Source organism: Heloderma suspectum, chromosome 5 (genome assembly GCF_057233095.1).
Source record: "Heloderma suspectum isolate Gila_16-S chromosome 5, 16-S_ref, whole genome shotgun sequence".
Taxonomy (NCBI): domain Eukaryota; kingdom Metazoa; phylum Chordata; class Lepidosauria; order Squamata; family Helodermatidae; genus Heloderma; species Heloderma suspectum.
The window spans coordinates 178,883,667-178,897,261 of record NC_139462.1 but is presented as its reverse complement, the minus strand read 5'-3'; positions in this window follow the sequence as shown (position 1 = coordinate 178,897,261).

The following is a 13,595-nucleotide window of genomic DNA, read 5'->3' as shown; positions in this document are numbered from 1 at the left end:
CCTCCTGCCAGCATTCCTGGGATAGATAGTGACCCTGGCAGTGAGAGAGCGCTGGAGGGGGGCTTGCTGGACGCTCGGCGCAGACGCAGGGAGCGATGACAGATGGAGGGCGCCGAAAGGAGGCGTACTGCTCGTTTGGCGCTCAAACAACGGTCACGTCCCGAGGACCCAAGGGAAAGAGGGAGGATCTCTCCATAGCCCATAAGTTCAGAGTCTTCCTGTGGTTCCCCTTCAAACGGGGACCAACTGCCTTACCTGGAGCTTAGGCTACTCTGCTATCTTTCCCCAGTGCTGTTCCTTGCTTAGTCGCTAGTGATTAGTATTCTGAAAGAGTCATAAAGTAATAAAGGAATAAAGCCTTGGAAAGAATCCTCGTCGTCTGTGTCCTGAGTTGGCTATTGGAGGGGACTGCAAGAGGCAGCTAGGGTGCTCCTGACACCTGGCACTTCGACCCTGGCTGCACTACAACCCTGGATTCCCTGCAGTTGCACTGGACAATGGAGGGCTTAGGAAACCCTATACATAATTTATATGTATAGATGCATGTTTAAAAATAATTACTTACCTAGAAATACAATATATCTCACCAGAGTGGGAAAGGCTGTGAGTAGGTGACCGGTGTCAGGCCTTCTCAGACTGCTGTTGAGGTGTGAACTGTTGATGGGCACCTTCAAGGCCCCCGCACTCTCTTCCTATGGCTCTTTACTTTTAAAGTGGACTTGGATTGGACAGCCCTTCAAATCAGGATGGAAGAGAAAGTAATTCAGAACACATTTTAAATCAAACTTACCTATTCTCACATTCCAAAACAACACACAAACTGAAATTCAGTTATCTTCCAAAGTCTCACTTCTCTGAATATTGCATACAGAAATGAATACTTAATGGAAATTAACATTAACAAATGGATAATATGTATGTATATTATGCTAAACTGTGTTCAAAAATGCATCTATCAGAAAAAATGTGCACAAAAATACATTCCAATTTTCATGTCAACTTCAAAAAGCTTTCTCAGATTTCGGGACAAATCAAACTTAAGATTGGGAAAAATGAGAAACTGAGAAAGTGAGCTTGACAAATTCATCCTTCAAATACAGTACTGTCCTCTGACAGCTCTTCACATAGGGGATGATCCCCTATAAAGTGGGACATATCCCCAGCTGCTTAAATACCTGCAGCAAAGGAGACCCCACTACCTCAGGAAGCAATCTGTTCTGTTGTTAAACCCCTCTTATTGTTAGGCGGTTTCTCCTAATGCAGAGATGGGGAACTGCGAGGCTATGGACCAAATTTGGCCTGCTAGGCTGGCATATCCAAGCTGCAGGATCTTGAGTAAGGCCTTTCCCCCTCCCCAAAGCCCCTCCCTTCCCCAAAGCCACACCCCTTTAGAGGAATTGGGGCAGGAGACCAACTGAGTGACAGCTCAGTCACTTTATTCCTCCCTCATGTTTCCCACACCTGGGAAAGATGATGGAGGAACAAGGATGGCACCTTGGTGGGCTTTAGTCTTCCTGGGCTTTCCCTAGCCAGTCTGGGCAGAGCAAAGTTGGCTCCCTGACTGTGGTACTAGCTGGAGGAGGGTTGCTCCTGCTGCACCTCGGGCATGCAGTTGGCTTCATTCTGCCCTGGCTTTCCCTGGTTGGGAAAAATCCACACAGTTTTAAGCAGTGGGGCTAGGGATGGCAAGGGGTGGGGCTAGGGATGGCAAGGGGTGGGGCTAGGGATGTCAGAGAAACCTGCAGTGGATCCAAATGAGTTCAGATTTCTATGAATCCAACCTGCAGGTTCCACAGTAGACCAGCTTTTTCCAAGTCATGTGAATTCTGGGGGCTTATGGACCAGTTTTTACTTGGGGGGGGATTTGCACAAATGTGCACTTGTACTAATGACATTAGTGCAAGTGCCCATTTGCGCAAATGTACATTTGCAAACAGTAACAAAATTTTGGTACATCTTGGGGAAAAGATCCAATTCCGTCAATGAGCAAATGACAGAACAAAAGACATCCTAACAATCAGCGAAACACAGATGGAATAGAATTCACAAAACCCTTACATCCGTAGGTGGGGCCCCACCCCCTGAGATATATAGTCCATGGTGTGGTCCAGGACAGCAATCCTGTCCCTGGACGAAAAAAGCTTCCCCACACCTGCTCTAATGTTTAGCAACAAGCATTCTGGGCCAGCCTAGGAGACACACACACAGCTTTGCTTTTTGTTTTGCTTTTTTAGTGAAGAACTGTCATGGGAGGTTGCAATCAGGAGTAGAAGAGGGAGAGGAAAATAGGACCTGTTTAACCCTTTCTCCCTCCTGTCATTTGTCTGTAAAGAAGTGTTCTCCTCAAGCTGCTTTCCCACAGTGGGGGCATATTTTATTTCCCTCATGGGAAGGAAAAGCAGCTTGTCAGGAAATTTTAGCAAACAAATGGCTGTGACGAAAGAGTTAAGCAGACATTGTTTTCCTGCTGTACTTGGGCTCCCAATTGCTGCCTCCTGCAGCTGCTTTTCATTTTTTTAAAAATCACCAGGAGAGAATTCCCACACCTCCTGTGCAATGTCTTGTTTGGGCCTTGTATTCATAACATCAAAACTCCCCTTCCCCCATACTTTGATTTCAGGAAGGGCTGCCTATCATTTTGAATCGGAAGACTTGGTCATGGATGTTATGGAGGGAGAGGGAAATATTAAATGTACAATTGCCAGTTTTGATGGTGTCCAGGCACTTAATATATCATGTAGTTCCTGCCTCAGTTTTAAATATACAAAGGAAGTAGGAGAAAGACTGTTTTTCCTAGTTAAGGTTTATGAAATAGCCTTTTAATTGTGGCTATTTTGACATTTGTGAAGTATTTGGGCTAGCTCATTTTCCTTCCCCGATAAGTTTCAATATGCTGTTTTCCCTCTACAACTTGTCCTTGGGTAGGAAAGAAGGTGCTATTATTTGTATGCTGCTTTATAGGTTGGCAAAAAAAAATCTGTTTGGAATAGTTGCTTAATTTTGTTGGTTTTAAAAGATGAACTCTCCCACAAGGTTGAGCCAGGCAGAGAGTAGATATCTTTTCCATGCGCCTTGGATTGGATTCATGTGTTCCACAAATAGTGCTCTAGTCTAAGGAGTTTAGTACTTTTGAAAACCTCTGAAATATATTTTTTGCTGAAGAGATATATTTGAAGCTATTATCTTAACATTTGAAGCTATTATCTTAACACATCTTAACATTTTCTAAGGAAGCCAAATATGAAAATAGATTTATTTTAAACTTTCCCCAAATATCTGCCCACTCTATCTGAACTGATTAAATAGCTCTACAGATAGTGTCTGCATTTGAGGGACGCTTTCTTTCTTTGCTTTCCTTTTTAAAAGTTTGAACATGCTGCCAGCTGTTTTTTGTTTTTTTTAAGCTCATAGAAATTCTAAAAGCAATTCCAAATTTTGCAAGGAGAGATTGAAAATTGCCACTACTAGGCACTAAATGTTCAGATGGCTTTTAAATCTGTTTTGTCTCTACATAGACAGAAATATTAGACAGCTGTTAGAAAATCTGTCTGTTCTTTTGCTGTGGTGGCTTTCTCATTTTACGGCAAAGGATTGGTCAACCTGTTTAAATATAGTAATCAGAAGAAAAGAATATTTGTGCAAGTTTAATAGCAGACTTCTTCACTTAAAGTCTTAAAGAAATGTATAGCCCATTCTGATGTGAAGAAGCTGTTCACTGACCACAAAATGAAGCTCATTGATACTGCTAAAATTGGTACCATTGGTACTGCATACCATTCAAGGAATGTTTCTGTAGCCCAGGAGTGGGCAACCTGTGGTCCTCCAGATGTTGTTGTATCCAACTCCCACCAGCCCCAGCCAGCATGGCCAATGGTCAGGGGTGATGGGAGTTGTAGTTCAAAACATCCAACTAGCCACAGATTGCTCACCTCTGCTCTAGACTTAAGGAAGAGGCTGAAGGAAGAACTGGACAAACTAATAAAACTGGGCCTGGTTGAAAAGATACGTAGGTGCTGGGATGGGGCATCCATGCATGTGTGTGTGGTTCCATGAAGCCTGCAGGCAGGCAGGGCTATATAGACCCCATAATGATCACTGCCACATAAGGACATAAGAAGAGCCATGCTGGATCAGACCAAGGTCTATCTAGTTCAGCATTCTGTCCACACAATGGCCAAGGAGCTGCCCACAAGAAACCCATATATAGGACATGAGTGCAACAGCACCCTCCTGCCCATGTTCCCCAGCAACTGGTGTATATAAGCATACTGCCTCTGATACTGGAGGCGGCATATAACCATCAGCATCCTATATACCAGTAGCAAACTCATTGTCCAAACTATGATCCATATATAGCCAAAATGGCACCATCCATGCATGAAGGAGATATCAGCAGGCTTGGGGGAACTCCAAGATTTGCAGAAGTCCCCCCACCCCCAAATCCTAAGACAGGAGAAAAACAGTGAGTGGGACCTAAACCAAAAGTTGGTGGTGCCTTTTCTCTCTCTTTCTGCCACCCCTGTCTTTCTCTCTCCCTCTTCTCCCTCTCTTCTCTCTCTCTCTCTCTCTCTCTCTCTCTCTTTTTAACACCCCCCTTTTTTTTCTCTCTCTGACTTCCTTGACACCCAGAGGGCTGCCAGTGGAAGAAGAGGTCATTCTTGCTAAACGTCTGAACTGATCACTTGCAGAGGACTTCTGAAATTAGTCTGAGGGTTGTTTGCAACCCTCAGGCCACAGGTTGCTGACCCCTGGCTTATTTATTTATTGATTTGATTTGTATCCTACCTTTCTACCTAGGGATGTATGGATTTTATTAAATTGACAGCAGGTTCTGGTCTTGAACCCTGGCTCAGATTAAAGGACCTGCACCTTATCAAGATTAAAGGACCTGCACCTTATTTCAAGTGAACTGAAATGGACTGGAATGGGCCACTTCACATCAAATGACCACCAGATCTACTACTGTGGACAAGAGGACCACAGAAGAAATGGAGTAGCCTTCATAATTAATAATAAAGTGGCTAAAGCAGTGCTTGGATACAATCCAAAAAATGACAGAATGATCTCAATTAAAATTCAGGGTAAGCCATTTAACATCACAGTGATCCAAATACACGCCCCAACCACAGATGCTGAGGAAGCAGAAGTAGATCAGTTCTATGAGGATCTGCAGCACCTACTGGATAGTACGCCAAACAAAGATGTTATTTTCATTACAGGAGACTGGAATGCTAAGGTGGGTAGTCAAACGACACCTGGAATTACAGGCAAGCATGGTCTGGGAGAACAAAATGAAGCAGGACATAGGCTGATAGAATTTTGCCAAGACAACTCACTGTGCATAACAAACACTCTCTTCCAACAACCTAAGAGACGACTTTATACATGGACTTCACCAGACGGTCGACACCAAAATCAGATTGACTACATCCTTTGTAGCCAAAGGTGGCGGACATCTATGCAGTTGATAAAAACAAGACCTGGAGCTGATTGTAGTTCAGATCACAAACTTCTTATTGCACAATTTAGAATCAGACTAAAGAGAATAGGGAAGACCCACAGATCAGTTAGATATGAGCTCACGAATATTCCTCATGAATATGCAGTGGAGGTGAAGAATAGATTTAAGGGACTAGATTTAGTAGATAGGGTCCCGGAAGAACTATGGACAGAAGTTCGCAACATTGTTCAGGAGGCGGCAACAAAAAACGTCCCAAAGAAAAAGAAAACCAAGAAGGCAAGATGGCTGTCTGCTGAGACACTGGAAGCAGCCCAAGAAAGAAGGAAAGCAAAAGGCAACAGTGATAGGGGGAGATATGCCCAATTAAATGCAAAATTCCAGAGGTTAGCCAGAAGGGATAAGGAATTATTTTTAAACAGTCAATGAGCGGAAGCGGAAGAAGATAATGGAATAGGAAGGACAAGAGACCTCTTCCAGAAAATTAGAAACATCGGAGGTAAATTCCAGGCAAAAATGGGTATGATCAAAAACAAAGATGGCAAGGACCTAACAGAAGCAGAAGAGATCAAGAAAAGGTGGCAAGAATATACGGAAGATCTGTATAGGAAGGATAATAATATCGGGGATAGATTTGATGGTGTGGTCAGTGAGCTAGAGCCAGACATCCTGAAGAGTGAGGTTGAATGGGCCTTAAGAAGCATTGCTAATAACAAGGCAGCAGGAGATGACGGTATCCCAGCTGAACTGTTTAAAATCTTGCAAGATGATGCTGTCAAGGTGATGCATGCCATTTGCCAGCAAATTTGGAAAACACAAGAATGGCCAACAGATTGGAAAAAGTCAACTTATATCCCCATACCAAAAAAGGGAAGCCCCAAAGAATGTTCAAACTATCAAACAGTGGCACTTTTTTCACATGCCAGTAAGGTAATGCTCAAGATCTTGCAAGGTAGACTCCAGCAATTCATGCAACGAGAATTGCCAGATGTACAAGCTGGGTTTAGAAAAGGCAGGGGAACTAGAGACCAAAGTGCCAATATCCGCTGGATAATGGAGAAAGCCAGGGAGTTTCAGAAAAACATCTACTTCTGTTTTATTGACTATTCTAAAGCCTTTGACTGTGTGGATCATAACAAATTGTGGCAAGTTCTTGGTGGGATGGGGATGTCTGCCTCCTGAGGAATCTGTAGAACGACTAGGGATGTCAGAGAATTTTGCCACAAATCTCGGGGAGGCCGAATGCCAGCGCATTCGGCCCCCCGAAATTGGTGGTGGAACGGTCTACCCCCCTGCCCCCCCGGAACGGGACTTACCTTGGGCGGATCTTCCTGCCAGTGGCGGCGGCTCCAGCGGTGCTTCAGCGGCGGCAGCGGCCGGTCTTCTGACCGGCTACCGCCGCCGCCATTTCCAGTTAAAAAAAAAAAAAGTGATAGGCTACGTAAAGATTTACGTAGCCTATCACGGCTAGATTTTTAAAAAACACCGTGATAGGCTACGTAAATGTTTACGTAGCCTATCACGGCTGATTTAAAAGAAAAAGAAAAAATGCGCGTACACAGATGGCGGCGCCCATGGGCACTGCCATTTGCATTCCTTATTTTGGCACGTCTTAGTCTACGTAAACATTTACGTAGACTAAGACGGCGAAAATAAGGGGAACGCAAATAGCGTAGATGCTACGCTATTTGCGTTCCCCTTATTTTCGCTGTCTTAGTCTATGTAAATGTTTACGTAGACTAAGACGTGCCAAAATAAGGAATGCAAATGGCGGCACCCATGGGCGCCGCCATTTGCGTAAGCGCGTTTTTTTTCTTTTAAATCAGCCGTGATAGGCTATGTAAACATTTACATAGCCTATCACGGCTGACTGCAGCGATGCAAATGGCGGCAGCTACGGCCACCGCCATTTGCGTCCCTGCTAGCCAGCGGCTGGATGTCCGGCCACTGGCGGAGCCGGCCGGCGGCTCCACAGAATCCCTGCGGAGCGGAGCCGGCCAGTCAGAATTTTGGGGGGAGGGACGGAGCGCCTCCCCCCCACCTCGAATCAATTTCGCTAAAAGGTAAAAGCGACGTGCTGGGCTTGAGAAAGCCAAGGCTGGAGTTAAAATCGCTGGAAGAAACATTAACAATCTCTGATATGCAGATGATACCACTTTGATGGCTGAAAGCGAGGAGGAGCTGAGGAACCTCATGATGAAGGTGAAAGAAGAAAGTGCAAAAGCTGGGTTGCAGTTAAACCTCAAAAAAATTATGGCAACCAGCTTGATTGATAACTGGCAAATAGAGGGAGAAACTGTGGAGGCAGTGACAGACTTTGTCTTTCTAGGCGCAAAGATTACTGCAGACGCTGACTGCAGCCAGGAAATCAGAAGACGTTTACTTCTTGGTCGGAGAGCAATGCGAAATCTTGAAAAAACAGTGAAGAGCAGAGACGTCATACTGACAACAAAGGTCCGCATAGTTAAAGCAATGGTATTCCCCGTAGTAACCTATGGCTGCAAGAGCTAGACCATAAGGAAGGCTAAGCGAAGGAAGATAGATGCTTTTGAACTGTGGTGCTGGAGGAAAATTCTGAGAGTGCCTTGGACTGCAAGAAGATCAAACCAGTCCATACTCCAGGAAATAAAGCCCGACTGCTCACTTGAGGGAATGATATTAAAGGCAAAACTGAAGTACTTTGGCCACATAATGAGAAGACAGGATACCCTGGAGAAGATGCTGGTGCTAGGGAAAGTGGAAGGCAAAAGGAAGAGGGGCCGACCAAGGGCAAGATGGATGGATGATATTCTGGAGGTGACAGACTTGACCTTGGGGGAGCTGGGGGTGGCGACGGCCGACAGGAAGCTCTGGCGTGGGCTGGTCCATGAAGTCATGAAGAGTCGGAAGCGACTGACCGAATAAGCAGCAACAACAACCTTATCAAGGAACCTAGAGTCCTTCCAGCTAATGATTTCATATTCGATTCCACAATTCAGGTTAACCAGAGCATCCTCATGAAAACAGAAGCATGTTGTATTGGGCTATAAAAGCAGTATTAACAAAATAAAATGTTGTCTGTAAATGGCTGAGCATACCCGGTGCTTTGATCTGTGTCTAAACGCTTTGCAATGGTTGCTATTTGAGTTTCAAAATCAATATACCAATTGCTTTAAATACCCAGGTAACCCCTTATAATGTGTTGAGCAATCATTTTAGCTTTTAGAACATAATGTGAATTTAGACTCATAGTTATGCTGAAATCTTTCCAAGTTGCACATCACTTGTACATATTACAGAGGGGTGTGTGTTATAGACAATAAAATCTGGGTGGGAAAAATTCATCCCATTTCATCTGTATCATTAAGCACAGAATGGACACTGTCCATTGCTTTGTAGAGGACAGAAGTGAACAGGTTTACTGTTTCTCATCTCCCATGGTAAACAGATTGCTTATTTTAGCTTGGAAAGTGAAGAGATGGCAAGCATTGTGGCTCTGTAAATAAGAGTATGCATCTCAATTTTCTGCAAATGCTTAAGTGGTTTACATCTGTTTCCCCCCAGTTGTATTTCTCAAACATGAATTTCCATTTTAAAAAGAGTCATAAAATCACAACTGTTTCTCTGCAGATCTATTAGCAATAAAATAGCCTACAGAGGTTTGCACAGCCATGGAAAATGTACAGTGATAATAGGCTGTCCTGCTGTTACATGTCTTATGCAAACTTTACATCTATCACTACAGAACCATCTATCCGCAGGGTTGGAGTACAGCAAACAACTTGAATAAGAAAGACCAAAAGAAGGAAAATGATACAGGAAGCTCTATATACACATCATTAATCAGACATGATGAATTCCCAAACTCAAAAATGCATTTACTTAGAGTCAACCAAGGGGGGAAAATGCTGATCACACTCTGAGATGTAAAACTTTACATAAAATTAATCTCTAGAAAACTGGGGTTGCATCTCAAAAAAGAGAAAGCTGATTTCCATATTCGTCTCAATTCACTGTCATTGTCTCATCTTGCTAAATTATGACGACTTGGAACAACTGTAAACATCGAGGCTGCCAGATGCTATGGATATTTTATCAGGGCAATGTGGGAGAAATATTTTAACAGGAAGCAGGAATATGTGCTTCCTTATGCATTTCCAGGGGCAACCACTAGGAGGAGATATATTGTAAAGAGACTGTCCCTGAAGCCAGAGCAAGAGGATACTTGATTTTGCAAGCTTGAAGCCCCGGCTGTCTGTGCCAGGTGTTATTCTGGAGGCAGACCTAATGACAGCAGTAGATGTTGCACCCTTTTATCAGTGTAGTCTCAGAAGAATTAATCTGCCTAGCTGAGCTGCTGGAGTTGGGCTGCAACACTATGCAACTGAAGTACATTACTGATTCCAGACTTCCCTGACCTGGTGTAGCCCAGATGGGTTGAACTACAGTTCAATCATCCTGTGCTGGCTGGGGATGATGGGAGTTATGTTCCAACACATTTGGGCAGCACCAAGTTGGGGAGTCCTGGTTTATTCATTTATGTAAAACATTTATACTATGCCTGTTAATTTAAAAACAAATTCCAAATGGCTTCCAGAAGTGAAACCTAAAAAGTAACCAAATACTTTAAATGCACAAAGTCAATGAAATCAGTAAAACACACAATACAACATAAAACAACAAACAGCATAAACATAAAATCTCAAAAGCAGCTCTAAAAACAACCTCACTTAAAAAAACAACAACCCAGCAACAGGCGAATACAATAATTTTAACCAGCTACCTAAATTATACAAAATAGGCACCAGGCAAATGTCTCTGAATGAATATGACCTGGATCCACGGGCAAATTTTATGAGTAATCCATTCAAGGATGAAAAATAATACGAATAGTAGACTGTGGCCCTAATGCAGGGTCATGCTATACAGCTTGCTTGAATTAATCCTCAAAAAAAGAGGAAAGTATTCCAGATCTCTGTGTACCTATGCAGCTGACTTTAAATGGGTAATCAACCAAAGCAACAGACGGGGAGGGGGGGAGTGTTGTATTGCAACAGATTTTTCCTGCTGGGTATCCAATGTACAGGAACATTCTCTGATACAGAGGGGGAATATTAAGTATTATTTTGAAGACAGAAGTTGTGAAAGCATCATTTTCTGCACTGACATTATTTGTATGATAGAGAGAACTTGTTGTTGTTGTTGTAATATTTTCAATTTGCCCAATAACCAACATTCTCTGAAGATGACATTATGTCACAATGTAGTATATCATTTTAAGGTGATCTGCCCAGGGAGGAGGGAACCTCACCTGAATAGGGCATACACGGAGAAGCCTCCAGCATCAGGACTAAACATGGCAGCAATCCAGCTGAGGAACCTCTGGATGGCAAGTGGCCGTAAGAGTAGCCAATATTCCTTGCTGAAAAAGAGCAAACACACCATCAAAAAGAGGAGAAAGAGGACCCAGATTTGCATAAAAATCATGTAAGTTAATTTATATGAATAGATTCAAATTTAGCAATAATTACTATAATTTTAAATAGAAATACAATAATTTGACCAGAGTGGAGAAGACTGTGGCCAAGTGCCCTGTGTTGGGCCTGCTCAGTCTGCCTGTCCAGAGGCTAAGTGCGGATGGTCAACATCAAAGCCCCTGCTCTTCCTTCTTATGGCTTCTTAACTTGAAACTGGACTTGGATTGCACACCCTAATGGCCAGTGCAATTCACTATTAAGGCATTGAAGGGCATTGTAGAGGAAATGCCCTGGAAGACCTCTGTATATTGAGGAGATAGTGTGACATGCTATAACTGCTTCTTTCATGCCTGAACCTCCTGTGAGACCTTAAAAACCAGGTCTCTTAGGCCTCCTTAAGAACTTACTAGCTTCTCAGCCTGACTTCTTGTTTTTCAAACAAGGCAGGATGGCCTTGGAACCAGGGAGGATCTCTTTGGCTGCTGTCCACCTGCTAATTTAGCTTACCTTTTGGGTATATAAGGCCCTCCAGAGCGTCACTCAGTTTGAGCTTCGGTGCAGCCCGGGACCGTGCGGAGATGCTGCACATTGGCCGAAAGGAGTCTCTCTACTGTCGTTATCTGGGGCTCCTGACAGCAGAACAGAGGAGTATGGTATCTTGCTCAGCTTTGATTTATAACATCCGATGTTTAGTTGTAATATTCTGCCTGCTAGTTAAATAAACTTTTGACTGTTGCTCACTTGTGTGGTCATTACGTCTGAATCCTAAAAGCACCTCTTTGCCTTTGGCAAAACACACATACATAGGGATGTTGGAGAAATCCACAAGGCATTCAAATGAGTTCAGATTTCTATGAATCTGACCTGCGGATTCCATAGTGGACCGGCTTTTTGTGAGTTGTGCAGATTTGTGAACCGTTTTTTATTGGGGGGGGGGATTTGCACAATTTTGTTTGTTTGCAAATGCACATTTGTGCAAGTGTGCATTTATGCACAAATGCACATTAACTAATAAACAAATTTCTCATACAAAGAATAGGATTCCATCAATGAGTGAATGATGGAACGAAAGATGCCTGACAATCTGTGAAGCACAGACAGCACAGATTTAACAAAATCTGTACATCTCTGCAGATACCGACTCCTGGTTGGACTCTTGCTGAATGGAACAAGTTTCATGCTACTGGTTGTGATGGCTATATGCATCTTCCAGGTCCAGAGGTACTTTGCCTTTGCCTACCTGTTGCTGGGGAGCAACAACGGAAGAGGGTTATTTCTTTCATCAGTGCTCCTTCCAGGTTTTTGAGAGCCCTTGGGCAACGTACCTTCAACGGGGCCCCTCCCTCAGTGAATCTACCTTCTCATCACCATTATCCTGTTGCTCCTCCTCCTTTTTCTCGTCATTGCTACCACTTCCTTGCTTGACAAGCAGACAGCCAATGAGGACGTTGGCAGTGGCATCTACTGCTCCACCTTTTCATGATTACCATTGTCTGGGCCAGAGTGAGAGGCAGGTGAACAAGCAGGTTTCAGTGGTGAAGAGGAGAAGCAACTCCAGGATGCTGGAAACAGGATACTGGACTAGATGAACTTTTGGTCTGATCCAGCAGGGCTCTTTTGATGATATGTTAGTAATCCAGGTTCCCAATGCAATGTAAAGAATGGCATTTGTTTTACCCTGGGGTTCAACCACAAGCAGGAATCCTTCATGTGGACCTCTGTGAAAGCTGAAGGAAATGTCCGTCTCCATGTATGATCTGATTACTGCACACTTCTTTTTTTTATAAATCAGCCTTCCCAAACCTGGTGCCCTCCAGATGTTTTGGAGTTCAGCTCCCAAATGCCCCAGCCAGCATGGCCAATGGTCAGGAATTCTGGGAGTTGTGGTCCAAAATATCTGGAGGGCACCAGGTTGTAGAGGGCTGGTATAAATGTTTACTAGGAAACTTATGGCAATGTTCAAGATATTTTCCTGAGATGACTGATCATTGTAAAGCACTTTCCTTTCTTTAAAATCCCTGTATAAATGATTAACAGTAACATTTCAGGTGTGTTGGGGGGGGGACACCCATCTAGTTTAGGCAAAACTGTTCATTTTAAATCCAGCTGAAATTTACATCTGCACCAGATTCTAAGGCAACATAGGCCTTGTTTACACAACGGAGACTACCTTGGATTGCTTGAAAGAATGCCCCAATTCAGATGGCAGCCATTTAGTGAGCCATCACATGAATAGTACTTCCATCTGCTTGTAGAGTTAGGGCACAATCCTATGCATGTTTAGACAGAGAAAAGGCCTATAACTCCTAGCTTGGAGAAGGCTGGCTGGGGAATGCTGGGAGTTGTAGGCCTTTTCTCTGTCGAAACATGCATAGGATTGCTCCCTTATTGGCTCAGATGAATTCTGCAGGTGTGAGGTTCTGGAATGCCTCATTTCAACTCCCCACTCACCTCATCCTCTCCAAAAGGAGACAGCTTCTGCCATTGCTGCTGCTGCTGCTGCTCAGCATCTTCCTAAACTGGTTACCGCAGACTTGTTTGTATAAATGCTCACCAGGGAACTTATATCAATATTCACAATATAGGGTTGGATCCAGATTTAGGCAGCTGAGATGGCAGAACTCCTCACCACTACTCCCCATGGCAGGCAGCCCCTCCAGTCCCCTTAAAATGCTACATGG